At 41.8% G+C, this 15,089-nt stretch overlaps 1 long non-coding RNA gene across 1 annotated transcript; it reads right to left on the bottom strand.

Moving 5' to 3' along the window:
* Nucleotides 1-10,299: 10,299 nt before the first annotated feature.
* LOC141788684 (uncharacterized) lies at nucleotides 10,300-13,601 on the bottom strand. The gene is made up of 3 exons (XR_012598165.1): nucleotides 13,459-13,601; nucleotides 13,049-13,186; nucleotides 10,300-10,405 (listed from the first exon to the last, which is right to left on the bottom strand). It is a non-coding gene; the product is annotated as an uncharacterized LOC141788684 (long non-coding RNA).
* Nucleotides 13,602-15,089: the final 1,488 nt, after the last annotated feature.

Genomic DNA, 15,089 nt, shown 5'->3' with positions numbered 1-15,089 from the left:
AGTAACACACGCCCCTCTTGGCTCCACTGTAACACTACAAGGACCTTTAATATCTCAACACCACACAAACAAAGTCAAATGACTATTTAAACTCTTAATGGCAGAATGTCAGCCACGTTAGAGCAAATAAACAAGTCACTTCCTGGCAGTGCATATACTTAACTGATGGTCAAGTTCCAACTATATTTTTAATTCAATATATGCAAGTGCAATAACAGCAGTAGAAAAACAAATAAGAAAATACCTGCACTTTTTCAAATAAAACAATATGCATACTAGCTGCTTCCTTCCTACCCTGGTCTGTTTTAATGCAGCAGCCAGCTAAAAGTTAAATCAAAACAAATCTCAGTTTAACACAAACAACTACCTGGTTGTGCAAATGGTTGACTGGCAAGTACAAATGTGTCAACTCCTTATGTTTCAAATCTTAATAACAGAAAACATTTACAAAAAAATAAATAACAACAATTAAACTACTAAACATATAAAGCTGCTTCTTAAAATTAAATACAACAAAATAAATAATAATAATAAAGTGCTGTAGGTCAAGGTCTGTTCTTTTAATGCTGCAGCCACCACCAGAAAAACAACCCACACCTTATTGTGGCTTGTTTAAAGTTCAGTACAGGTACCATGTTAAATTAAGGACCTGTATCAGCCCAATTAAGACACCAGAAGATCTGATATCTGACTTAATACTGGTCCTTTATCAGGTTCTTCTTGAGAAAAATGATCATTTTTGCCATCACTGCTTTAAGGTGGTTTCTCTTTTCATCCACTATATTAGAAGCAGCACTGAACAGTCCCTCGCTTTCATCTGAGGTAGAGGGGGCACTAAGGAATTGTGCAGCAACGGCAGCAACTGTAGGAAAGTAATCATGTTTTTATTCCCAGTACTGGAAAGGGGACTCAGAGTGATCAATGACTCTCTCTTTCAAGTATTTTTGCATTTGAACTTGAGCACCATCACTGTGACTCCCTGTTTCAGCACATGCAGCTTTCTCTGCCAGAATTTCATCATATAGTGCCATAAGGGTGCTCTTCTTGGGTCTGCTCTGACTGTCAGCTGGTCTGTCCTGGCTGCTGCCAGCTGCCAGCTGCTTCTTTCCTGCATGGCATCTTCACTGCTGGTCCAACATCTACTGGCTCAGCTTCAGTAGATGCTGCTGGCTCTGTTAAAGCCAAAGATAAAGATACAGAAGAGATTATAGTACATTTAATACAAAGAAACAAGATAAAGTTCACAATGCATATGCATTAAAAATAATTAAAACTCTAAAATAATTAAAAACTATTAAAACTAACTACTAAAGTGCATTTCGATAACAAAGGAACAGTGGTCATAAGCTGTGGGTAGTAAAGTGATTTAAACATGTCTTTATTTTAAATAGCCACTGTGTTTGGCACAAATGAAGACTTGAAGCACTTTAATGCCGCAGCCACACCAAACGCGAACACGCAAATTTATTCGCGCGAATGGTCTTAAACGCACCGTGTGAACGCCCGAGTCTCGCCGCTGGACTTTTTTGACAAACTGAGGGGCAAACGCGCGTTAGCGCGGTACTGCGCATGTGGAGAAGGAAGAGTCCGCTCGATTGACTTCACAATCATGGACGAGTGTGTTCGCTACTTTGTATCTGCTTCGGAGATCCCAGATGCGTCGTCGGGCCAAACGTTGACGTTTTTGGGTTCACCCGATCCCTGCGAAGACACCTGCAGCACGGTGAGTTTCATCACCTTCTGCAGGAACTCCGGCTGGATGATGGCCGCTTTCAGCGGTACTTCAGGCTGACCAGGGCTCAGTTTGATGTCCTGCTGGCGAGGGTGGGCACCAGGGTCTCCAGGACGGACACAAACTACACACGGGCTATTCCTGCTGCTGAGCGTCTGTCCATCTGTCTCCGGTGAGTGGCATTTTATTCTTGTGTCAAAATAACCCCTGTTCCATTATTATTAACGCCGACATATTGTCCTTTCAGCGGAAAAAGTTTCTTTTTTTTTTTTCAACGTACAGACTTGTTTACTTTTGTGTAGCCATAGTTTTATTCTCAACTGTTTCGACATAACGGCAAACTCAGGCCGCAGCTATATTGTAAACAAAGAGCTGCGGACTAGCTGCTCTCTTTCTCTCTCTTTTGTCTCTTTCTTTTCCTCTTTCTCTCTCCGGTTGGTCGACACACGATGTCTCAGCATGCTCAGGTTGAAACGATGTAATTGCGCATACGTGAGGCAAAAGGAATTTCAGCAGTCGTTTAGAGAATCGTGTCTGTTGTGAAAATACTCAAATTTCATGGTAAAAAAAAACTTTGAATAAAAGCCCCATTTGAGTTGTCAGACAGAGTCAAGTTTGGACAATAATTTGGGTGCATGTTATATTTGAGAAACTGCAGTATGACATGTACTATAGGCCTAGATCTATTTGATTATAGCAGTGTATTATAATTATAATTATCGTTATTATAACTGTAACTGCTATTCAGCATAAATACAGGAATACTTTCACCTGTTGTTATCAATAACAAAGTGCAATTAAATCCAGATTCTGTACTCGCCAACATTTACTTCGGTTCAGCTAAATTTCATGTTTTCATGTTTTTTGCAGTGTCCTGGCCACTGGGGACTCTTTCAGGACCATCGCCAACAGTTTCCGTGTTGGGGCCTCCACCGCCTCCATCATCGTGTCAGACGTGGCCTCTGCAATCTGGGATGTCCTTGTGGAGGATTACATGGCTGTGCCCACCGCAGAGGATTGGCGTTGATTTGCAGAGGGGTTCCAGGAGCAGTGGAATTTCCCTCTGTGCTGCGGTGCTGTTGATGGGAAACATGTTGTCCTGAGAGCTCCACTGAACTCAGGATCCATGTTCCACAACTATAAGGGGACGTTCTCCATTGTCCTCCTTGCTGTTGTGGACGTCCAGGGCTGCTTCAGGGTCATTGATGTCGGGGGCTACGGCAGGACCAGTGATGGTGGCATCCTGGCTAACTCAGCCTTTGGTCGTGCGCTCCGTAACGGCACCCTCCAACTGCCTGCTGACCGGCTGTTACCAGGAGCTGAGCACAGGGGACCACAGCCGCATGCGTTCGTCGGGGATGAGGCCTTTCCACTTAGGAAGAACCTCATGAGGCCATTTCCTGGGCGCACACTTCCCAGAGACCGGCGGGTCTACAACTACCGTCTGTCCCGGGCACGGCTGGTGGTGGAGAACGCCTTTGGGATCCTTGCATCCCAGCGGAGGATGTACCGGCGTGCTATGGAGCTCCAGCCCGAGTTTGTGGAGAAGTGTGTCAAGGCCACCTGTGTCCTGCACAACTTCATCCAAAAGACCACCTCAGCGTCTGTGATCAGAGGCCTCCCAGATGGTGATGTGGAGCCCCTGCCAGGTCTAGGAAGAGTGGCTGTGAACAACTCCGCCAGGGAAGCCATCAGGGTTCGGGAGAGCTTCACAGCCTACTTCTCTGCAGAGGGAGCGGTCCCGTGGCAGAACAACGTCTGGTGTGCAAGCATCCCCAAAACGGCTCTTTTAAGAGCCACCTACACTTTACTACTGAGCAAATGTTCTGCAACATAAATTTAATGTTGTTACGTTTATATTAAAGTTTTCTACACAGCTGAGGCCTACAGAATACAGCACACAATGTTCTGTGTGTGCAACAAGCGTATGAAACCAGAGATGTGTTTGTGTAGGAAAGAGAAGACAAAATATTGCTGGGTTCGATTTTTTTTTTTATATATATATATTTATATATATAAAATATAAGGAAACAAGGAATACAAAATATAACAATAGATCTGCTAAAAAACACAAACAAATTTAATATAAAAATAAGTATATATATAAATAATTAAAAAAAAAATAAACTTTTAAAAAAGATTGAAGATAAATTTTAAAAAATAGATACGACGTGTGTGCTCTACAGAGACTGCAAACGGAACAGGCTTGGGTGAAAGGCGCTAAACTTAACAAAGCCTCAGGGACACCAACGGGAAGCCTGGTTCATTCTCTGCAGAGATTGTTGCCCCGTGTTCTGAAAAGCTTTTTTTAAGAATCAAATGTTTCCAAAATGAGCACAACTGTGCTGGCCTCAAAGACCAATTTATACATTTGGAATTTCACGTATTCCTTCTGTTGGGGCGGCAACCTCTGCAGAGAAGGAAGCAGGCCGAGGAGGAACATCTCATCCTCCAAGGGAGGGAGACGAGGAGGCACAGGTGGGGCAGGAGGGACTTGGGCCTGCCGCTGGAGGGCCTGGAGCAGCAGCGCCCTGATTTGCTGGCCTTCAGCATCGGATCCCTCCTCCACTCTCTTCCTTTTCCTCCTCGTCACTGTGTGAAACACAAAAAGGTAGTGTTTGGTAACATGAACTGTTGTTTCAAAATATTAAAATGAATAACTAAGCCTCTTTTAACAGTATCAAAAGTATCTTTAGTTTGAAACTCTGGTGTGACACATCGAACACCCTAACTACAATCACAAACACAGTATAAGTACAAAGGTCAACTCATGTAAAACAATTACTGTGATTTTAGTGCAGGTTAAACCTCTGTGTGGTGAACTTTGGTTAACAATATAAAGTAGAATATTTTACATATCTACTTGTTTTTATTGTTGTCTTACAATATTTGTAACATCTAAATAAATGCAATCCTTAAAGTGTATACAGTTTGGTGCATAAACAAGTAATAAATCGTTCTTTGTTTCTATCATGTGCTCACTTTTTTTCATCACATAACTCATTACGGTCAAAAAAAATGACCCCCGTAACCTTTTGGGTGGGCACATAAGAACAGGGAGGACATAGAGAAGGTGAAAACAAGAAAAGTAGGTGAGTTTAGAATGATAATTGTTTCAAATTGTTTGCATATGATATTAAGTATTAATTTATTATATTCTTATTTATTACTCATAACAACACTGTTATTTCTTTAATTTATTTTAGTGCTGTCAAGCGATTAAATAAAATAATCTAATTAAATACAGGATTTGTAATTAATTAATCTAATTAATTGCATTTAATCTCATATCTGCTTAATGTCCCAAAATAAAGAATTTGAATTCCAGGACATTAAAATTATTAAAATGTCAAATTTTTACTCAATGTGGACTCAATTTTCACTGCAATATGACCTTTTATACTTCTATGAGGTCAGGAGAACCAGGGCTAAAGGCTAAAAACTGTGAGGAACTGTGTACAAAACAATTTTTTCCAAGTCTTGGATCAAAGAAAAGTGAAGTATTTTCAGTTTAACATGCTCTGAACACACAAACTGTTGCTCATTGGTGCAGAGCAGCCCCAAGCTGAAACATGACACCAGGAAGATGGAAGCAAATTTTCAAAGAATTCTTTAGATTTCAATAGAAGACATTCATCATTCATTCAGGGCTTCTTTGATGCAGTAAAGAGTGTAAAATTACCTGTTTTTTTACAGAATTGAGCTAGAGCAAACGGTTGATTTTCTAAAGATTATCAAAAAGGACGTGTGAATAAACGAGATGTGGACGGCAGTCCCCTTAACATCGCTCCCCGGTCTCCCGGCTCCGGTCTCTGTAGAGTAGATACGTCATATCATATAACTCAGGATAAAGACAAACAGAACAGATTAATTTCTCCTCCATTTTTTCGATGTTGTAGTCGAAGCAGTTGGAGGGAGCGTCAACCGTCATCAAATCAATGACGTTGTGGGGAAATGTCATTGCTGATTGGCTGTCGTGGCACAGCCTTCACGCGAATTTGCATCAAAAGTTCAGTATTTTGAACTCGAGCGAATTCGCGTCTACTGGCCTAACGCGTGAACGCGCCGCGCCAAACGCCCCAAACGCACCGCCTGAGGTGAATCGGTCTAAACACGTCTTTGCATTGACTTTGTATGTAAACGCGCCGCAAATTCGCGTTTGGTGTGGCCGCACCATTAAAAACACACACACACACACAAAATAATAATAATAATAATAAAATGCCTACCTGGGGGGTATTCCACGAAGCTGGCTTAGCTCAAAGCCTGGCTTATTTGGGTTAGCCTCACTAACTTTAGCGAGAGTTGGGTTCCACAAACGAGGCTTAGGGCTAGCGTGGCTTGGTAACCATGGTAAATTAGCCAGTGCGACTAGCCTGGTCCCGGTCAGGCTAAACGTCAGGCTTACCTTAGCTGCGTCTCAGAGAAGGTCAGACCGGCTTCTAAAAGACGCCTTGTGAACTGCAGGTGTCACAATAAATTAATCTATACCTGTAATAGATGATGTTCTTGTTCAGAACCATAAACTGAGACCTTTTGGTAACTTTTCTGACACCTGCTTAAAACCCAAAAAGTCAGAAGGATCGTGAGGCCTCGCTTTCACGGTCCGTATTCATACTGAAAATCAAGATTAAGCGAGCTTTTGTTCTTCAGCTCCACGGGAGGTTTCCGTCCTCCCTGAGCTTAGGACACCTGCGTGATCTTTTGACAGGTGAACCGCCCCAGTTATACTAGACTGGGATAACCGTGAGTCAAGACATGTCAGATACTAGACTGTCTGTCTATATTGCAGGAGAGTCAGTGGCTGAGTGGTTAGAGAGTAGAACACAGATGCTCAGTGATCAATGTTTTTAGTAAGGGAAAGATCTGAAAATTTGGGAACTAAATCGTTACCAAGAAATTTCTTCACCAATGTGTTTTTAAAGGTGTCTTGTAACATGTACTAAAAGTTTGAAATTCAACTCCTGTGGGAAACCTCTCAAAAAACTTCTCAAAGTTGGGGTACTGATAACCGATTTTCAAAAATTCAAAAGTGCTTAAATTGGTCTTAAGTAACTTGTGAAGGCTCAAACAAGTGGTTTTTCATGATTCTGAGTTGATTGCTATCATTGATTTTTCACCACAACCATTCCGTAGTGGAAAATATGACACACCCACCTTTGCGTTTACATATAAAGTTGCATTTATTTCAATTAGTTGCACAATAATTAGAGCAAATACTAATTCATGCTTTGAAATGCTTTAGGTGTCAATGTCTGAGTCATCATCAAAACCATCATGAATGATGGCATTCTTGCAGATAATGCCTTTACAGACTCCACAAGCTAAGATGCACTTGACGCCTTCTTGCAGCTGCATCGCCGGTTACTGCAAGAAGAATTGCAATTGCAGCTTGTAAAATGGAGTAGCTCTTCAGGAGCTATGGGGTCTAGAGTTGGAACTGGCTAACCGTGAAAACCTAGGGCTCTAATTTCGTAGACCAGGCGCAAGCGTGGGCGCACCTGCCCTGCGCCGGCCTTCGCTGTGTGGACAGGGCGTGACCGGCGCACTTTGCAAGTTTCCTGCAGTGCCAAGAGAGGCACAGTCAAGGCGCAGAGGAGCGAAGAAATGCGCTGAGGTGCGCTTCCACGCCTTCCTCCACGTAAGCGGCAGAGAGGGAGGAGAAAAGCCGTGAGTGGGTTTAACACAGCCGAGCGCTGTTTTCACCAATCAAATGAGCGCCTCTCCTCACCTTTAAATGCTCTGACTGATCCCCAGCACTGCGGAAAGTGTGCTGGAAAGACCCGGTAGCGGAGACGGTCAGAGCCGCTGTCCCTGCAGCAGGAGAATGGACAGCAGGGCGCATCAGAGGACACGAAGCGCGTCACCGTGTGGGCCAGCTCCTGGGACAGATGTAATCTGTTCCTTTGTCATTAATAGGAGTACAAAATTAAGAGACAGTTACACAGCTGGCTTCAAATCTGCAAATCTGCAAAAGAAAGCACTTCAGGTTTGTTTCAGACCTTTTAGTATACAAATATTTCATCATGATATGTTGTTATCATTATTATTATTATTATTATTATTATTATTATTATTATTATTATTATTATTATTATCATTATTATTATTACCCGTCAAACAGAGTTGTTTTCCCATGGCCAGCAATAGCAGAAACTGTATCACAACCAGTGAAGGCATGAGAAAAGATCAGCTATTGTCTCTGTTTTTCAGAGAGTCTTCGCTGCAGCTTTGCCCCCTCTTTTCTGCCTTTGATGCTTTAGCTGACTTCTTCGTTGTACAAACTTGTTGTACAAATCATTTGACACTTATGTTAGGGATGTCCCGATATAACTTTTTCATTTCCGATACGACACCAATACTGCAGCATTGTGTATTGGGCGATACCGATATTAATCGGATACGATATCAGCATCAAACATACATACTTTTATTACTTATTTTGTAGTATGTCTGTCATGTTGGAAAAGGCTTGATTAAGTGATATAATTCAAACAAACAGCAGTAGTCAGCAACAGTAGGTGTGAGGAAAAACTGACCCATTTATTATTAACCAATGGGTAACAGAAACTGCTTATATCAGAGATTTTAGATGCATTCTGACACGATACTGATACTTGTTTTTTTGCTGATAGCGGACCGATATCCGATATCAATATCGGATTGGGACACCTCTATTTTTCTTGGTACCTAAGTCTTCCTTCTTGGTCATACCCCTGCATAAGCTCCAAAATCCTAGCATTTCCAACTGCTTCTACATGTTTCAAAAAAGTAGAGTAGCCTTAAGGAGTTCCTTGTATAAGCCTCTCAGCTGGTGTCTCTGGGCCTTCACAGATAAAACAATTAAGCAGAGCTGGAGTAACCTCTTCATCCATAGTACTGCAATTATAGCCTAGTCTTAGACTATCATAGCATGCAAAGTAAAATGAAATTATAGATTTAATATTTTGTAATATCAGTATGTCTCAGTAACACCAAATATCACTGAAAACATCAAAATATAACTCAAACTTGAAACACATTCTTACAAAATATATATGACAATCAAATAAATAATACAATGTACACGTTACATATAAGAAGATAAGGAAACAAACAGCATCACTTACTTCTAAGGAACGCATTAAAAACATGCTGATAATATTTACTTATCGGATGCTAAAGCAGTAGATATTTTGTCTGTCCATGATCAACAGGGAAAAAGGACCCAAATGACTTCAGCATGTCTGGTGCTAATGTTAACTTGAATGTCAACCAACTACAGCAATCACCATTAAACAGAAACTAGGCCTATTTACCATTAAAAAAATGCTGTTTTTTTTTTAATTTAAGTGTACCCTGCAGGGTATGTGTGAGTGGGAGTTATTGGGAGTTTTTTCACTAGGGAGTTGCATTGCTGAAAAATAATTGTTTGCAATCAGCTCAGAATCATGAAAAAGAGCCTTAAGAGCCTTCACAAGTTGCACAAGTCCAATTTAAGCACTTTTGAATCTTTGAAAATCGGTTATCAGTACCCCAACTTTGAGAAGTTTTTTGAGAGGTTTCCCACAGGAGTTGAACTTCAAACTTTTAGTCCATGTTATAAGACACCTTTAGAAACACATTGGTGAAGAAATTTCTTGGTAACGATTTAGTTCCCAGATTTGTCAAATATCGGATAAAATGCCCTTACTATTTACTTTCGGCGTGGGTTCGATCCCACTTGTGGTAACTATTTGAAATTATCTGATTTTCTTTCTTCTGTCACCCTCAAAGTACAGTCAACATATAACAGAATAAAGGCACAAATTGTCTTATGATACAAAAGGTGACAACAGCCACAATTTTCCATAGAAATACATTCCTTTTACCGGCGGTCCGTTCTGATCGTGATGATAATGTAAAGGTGATTCCACATGGTGACATAACTTTGTGTCTTCCTCCTTATTTGAATATAGGGCACTGTATCACTGACACATCTCATCTGACAGCTGAATCATCTCTAATAAAAAAAATGTCATCTCATTCATACATGTTTTCTTTCTGCTGTTTTAGTCAGTGTTTGATTAAACATCACCACATGAAGTTTATATATTTGAACGGCTTTAATTTAATCAAGATCAATCTCCTCTGGGCCACAGCAGTGTGAGGAGCTTCAGGGTGAGAAGAAAAAGGTCATCAAACTCAGCAGAAACAGTCAGTGTTGATTTGTCACATAAGCATGATATTGTTGACCCAGCAGCGTCTCTGGCTTCAATTATTGCCACCGTGTCACCCTTTTATGTGATTTTCACTTTGTAGTCGTCATACGACTCCATGAGGAGTTTTTTCTCCGCTGAGGGAAACGTCTCCGCTCTCGGTTTTGACATGATTTGGTCATTTCGACAATCGACACGTCAGGGCTTTTTATCTACCGCGGACGCGCGCTTAGCCGCAGCTTGGATCAGCCTGGCTTGAATAAGCGTCTCTGAAAATCAGCTGAGCCTCATTAGTGGAACGAGTTGCAGCTAAGATTAAAGTGGCAGCTTATTCAAGCCAAGCTTACCGGCGATAGCCCAGCCTATTTTAGCCAGCTTCGTGGAATACCCCCCTGGTCTTGCTGCTCCACCATTCAGCAACTCAGGCTCCACCTTCCTCATCTCTCGCAGCAGGGCATCCTTGGCTTCATTGGCTGTGACAGCATCTGAGAAGAATCTGACACAAAATATACAAGGTTGATGCTGTGAATCGTCCATTCACAGCATCCAGGAGGGCCTTTTTTTAGTCTTGATTCCACTGTCCGCACTGGTCTCTTTGAGTGATCTCTTCAACACGGCGATGTCAGGGATGACGTAAGCTAAAGTGGAGGTCGCTAAGCTAATACGCGTCGTTATTTCTTCAAAGGGTTCCAACACTTTTGCTGTTTTTTCTAGCAATGACCACTCGTTAGCAGATAGCAAGGGGAGGTTGTTGTAGTAAGCTTTGCAGTTGTACAGGGCTCGCTTCTGTTCCAACAGGCTTTGGATCATATAAAGAGAGCTGTTCTATCTTGTCTAGACGTCTTGGTGCAAAATGTGTGATTCCTGACCCAGCGCTTTTTGAATGTCCTCCAAGTAAGACTGTGCAAGTGGTGAATGTTTGACTGTGTGTTACGATTCTCCTTGCATTCGCGAAAGGCCTCACTCACACTTCACTGTGAAAGGAGTCCCCCGTGAACCACTAGTGGAAGTGTGCCCGCGAAGCACCCCAAACTTTTAACATGCAGCTCACCGATGGCCTTTTTCATGTTACTTGCGTCGTCTCGCGTTACAACGTGTGCTTTAGCAAGCTAGGCGATGGGCCGAAGTCAAAAAACGTGTTATCCATTGATCCCTGCCGCACAAGGAGGAATATTTTTCACAGCAGACAGATAAAATTATGTTAAGTTTATTAGTAGTTGTTTCAAACTTAAGTTTGTGCACATTAAAGGGGACATATCATGCTTGTTTCTCCTTTTCACTATGCCAGACTAGGATGCCTGTAAAGCATTTCTGCCCTCAGTACAAGTCATTTGGTTCCTTCATTGCCCCACAATAGCGTTCTCAATATCCTCATTTTAGGCCATTCTGAAGATCTCGTTGAAACGCTCTGTTTTGAGAATGACCTCCAGTAACCTCGCAATGTCAAAGCCTTTTGTGCTCTGATTGGTCAGTTCTATCAGAGGGTCAGGGGGGTAGGGCCAGGGGGCGGTTTTTGCAGCATGGCAGTATTTACAAAATCGCCACATTGAATGGAGCAGACCGAGCGAGTTTGCTGTTTGTCAAAACTTCACCGTAAGGCATTGATAGCACTAATAAAATGGCAGAGTGTAGGATACATCCTTTTGTATTGGACCCCGAGTCAGACCCGGACGGTTCTGCAGCTCAGGAGGAAGAAAATCCACCTCGACACAGATCATCTCAGGACGCTTCAGTTTACTCCAATAAAAAGAAAGGATCCTCGTGTCGTCATGAAGGTCGAAATCTCGAAGCCGAATGTCAATGACTTATTTTCAGAGGCATCAAATCTCGTTCTAGGATATCAGAAAAAATACAATATCTTAATTTTTGAAAATTCAGGGGGTGTAAGGTCTTGTTTTCAACTTTATTATCTTAGATGTAATTATTAAATCACGGATCAGCATGATATGTCCCCTTTAATGAAAGGGAGTGAGCAAAATCTTTGAATTTTGAGCAGGCAAACGAAGCGGACTACTTACATCATCTCCATGACAACCAGGAAGAAGCCGCGCAAAATATGCAAACCACGGCTTCGAAAACACTTAAAATAAATCAAATACATTTTTCCTCCGAATAAGCTTAAGAGCAAGACTACATGGTCATAATTGATAAATTCTAATAGTGTTATGGTACACTTGCACGGCCAAAATCAACGCTGTTGTTTTTTCTCCTGGCGTTAAATATCTAACGTTCTTTGACGTTCTTTGTCATATTTTACACTACTTTATCTTTCCAATTCAACACAGCTGCAAATAAAATGTGTCAAATGAATTTTTTTAAAGAAGGTTGTATTTAGATACCAGAACATCAAAATAAAACATACGTTGTCTGTTAAATTGTCTCTCTGTTGTTTATATCCCCTAACACTGACGTGTAGCAATGGGCATAATTGAATTTGAACTTGACTGTTTTGGCTTTTTTTTTAAATGATGGATAAGCCTCTAACGCTCTGGTCCATCCCTTGGTCTGTCCTCTCACTTGACCTCTTCACTGTGGTTCCACACACATACACACACTTACACACATACTGTAATATCAGCGATCAAGATGTCCCTGATGTACCAAGTGATGGGGGATACCACAGAGAATGCTACAGTGCCTTCACAAACAAAGACCACATCCAAAGAGCAAACAGTTAGCAAGCCAAGGCAGCCCAAGAAAATGAAGGTTTGTGTCAGATGTATATAGCAATACTGCAAGCAATATTCACCAGTAGGATGACTTAATATGTTTGAGGTGTGACATGCTAACTCATTGCTAGCTGTTGCTGATACAGTTGACAACATCACTTACAGTTATCTGTGAACATACTAAAACAGATATGTTTTTCTATCTGAAAGAATGGAACAGTAGCAAAAATTGAAAATCAATCAGAAAAGCTCACAGTGATGTAATGCTCGCATTTCTTTTACATGTAAATGATTGCAGTGCACAGGATAAGCGGTTCAGAAAATGAATGTATGAATGAATAAATGATTGTAGAGCATCACCAGAGCAAAATAAAAGTCTCTTCAACATCAGAAGTATTTTTTTTATTTACAAATGTTAGAAACAATGTGAATTTAAGATCATTTCCATTTCTTGATCACTTGTAACTTACATTTTGGTGCCATTACAATGTTCAGAAGAACCACTGCCAGATACCAGCGATGGTGCTGCATCCAAGGTTCGGGTTCTGCGCTCTTCAGGTGGCCCTGAACAACCCAAAAGGGCTCCGCACCTCCTGCCTGTTGCATGCCTGCTTTGCAAAGAGAACAGATACATCAAGATCAGGCACAACAGCAAGAGGGTTAAGGAAAAACTCTCTCAGTGTCTAACATTTACAGCAGGTAAACAGTGGTGGACAGTTATTGTGAATTTTCGTTTCAACCTCTTTTTTTGTTGTTTTTGTTTTTGCTGTTGCTTAGCTGATTTGTGTCAATGGATTTTTATTATTTTGTCCTTTTAATATGTGTATGTGTGTTGGGTTGTGTTGTTTAATTAAAAATGTTATTAAAAAAAAGGATTTACCCGAGTTAAATTTTGTATACCACACCAGATCAACTCCTTCGAGCTGCTGAGGGGAAGAAGGATGAACACCCGTTGCCTCAAATCCATGGAAGAGATCTTGTTGCATCAGAGGCCGTGTATCACCACAGTTGCTTTGCAAATTACACGAGATACCTGAGAGGAACAAAGAGAGAGGTTTCTGAAGAGGCAAATCCATATCAGGCAGGCTACAGACATTTCTGTCAGACAGTGGTAGAAGAGCGCCTACTGGCAAACCGTGAAGTTTTGAGGCTTTCACGGCTAAAGGACCTCTTTAAGGAAATTGTTAGAAATGAGGAAGGACAGGACATTTCCACTTACAAAGCATTTAGCCTAAAATCAAGGCTTCGTAAGTCCCATCCATGTCTTAAATTCCTTAAAACAGCCAGAAATGACTTTGTCTATGTAGAGGACCAAACTGCTGAAGAGGTCATCCAGGATGAACCTGCACAGCCTCCATCAGACAGCAGTGACTCTGAGGATGGCATGTAACCCAGTCATTTAGGTCATCAACAGCAGAATGACCCTGCAAGCACAGGTTAGTTTGACATTTCTAAATCTATACTGTCCTTATTTTATGGTTATGTTGATGTAACACACCATGCTTTACCTGCATTTCACCATTATACCTGGTTGTGTAGTGACAGTCTCTCACTTCTCCACAGACAGACACCTGTACCATTCAGCCATGCTACTGGAAGAGATCATAGAGACTGAGAGCTCTAATTTCGTAGACCAGGCGCAAGCGCACCTGTCCTGTGCCAGCCTTCGCCGCGGGGACAGGGTGTGACCGGTGCACTTTGCAAGTTTCCTGCAGTGCCAAGAGAGGTGCAGTCCAGGCGCAGAGGAGCACAGAGCTGCGCGTCCACGCCTCCCTCCGCGCAAGTGGCATAGAGGGAGGAGAAAAGCCGTGAGTGGGTTTAACACAGCCGAGCACTGTTTTCACCAATCAAATGAGCGCCTCTCCTCGCCTTTAAATGCCCTGCGGCTGAGGCGCAGCGTCTGATTGGTCTGACTGATCCCCAACACCGCAGAAAGTGTGCTGGAAAGACTCGGTAGCGGAGACGGTCAGAGCCGCTGTCCCTGCAGCAGGAGAATGGACAGCGGGGCGCATCAGAGGACACGAAGCGCGTCACCTTTTATATAACCTGCGCTTGTATATCCTAGACTCGTATGCACAACAACTAAAACTCTAACAAGCTTGAACAAAAGAGAACAAACATTATCCGTGGCACTCCAATGTAATTAAATTCCTTTATTATGTCCGGGACATGTCAACGCGTTTCGACTTCTCAGAGTCTTCATCAGGACATTTTGCTGTCCTTGGATCCTCGAACAGCACCTGAGCTTACTTCTGTTTCACACATTTTTGACCCAGTGCAGCACTCACCCCTACCATTCTCTTCAAGCTTGAACAAAACTACAAACTTCATCTCAAAAATATAGAAATTAATTAAGTATGTACCGCTAGCAAAGCTGATCAGATCTGGAAATCTAACTAGTGGAGCAGATAACTGAAACAAATCATTCACATAGTGATGCAAGCATTTAATTTGGTACAGATGCTTTCTAAGGGCCACTGTTTTGAAATAAAACGTTAGACACCCCAAAAT

Source organism: Halichoeres trimaculatus, unplaced genomic scaffold, assembly GCF_033239565.1.
Source record: "Halichoeres trimaculatus isolate MK-OKI-2021-1 unplaced genomic scaffold, fHalTri1.1 fHalTri1_scaffold_4, whole genome shotgun sequence".
Lineage (NCBI taxonomy): Eukaryota > Metazoa > Chordata > Actinopteri > Labriformes > Labridae > Halichoeres > Halichoeres trimaculatus.
This window is presented reverse-complemented; position numbering and strand designations above follow the sequence as displayed.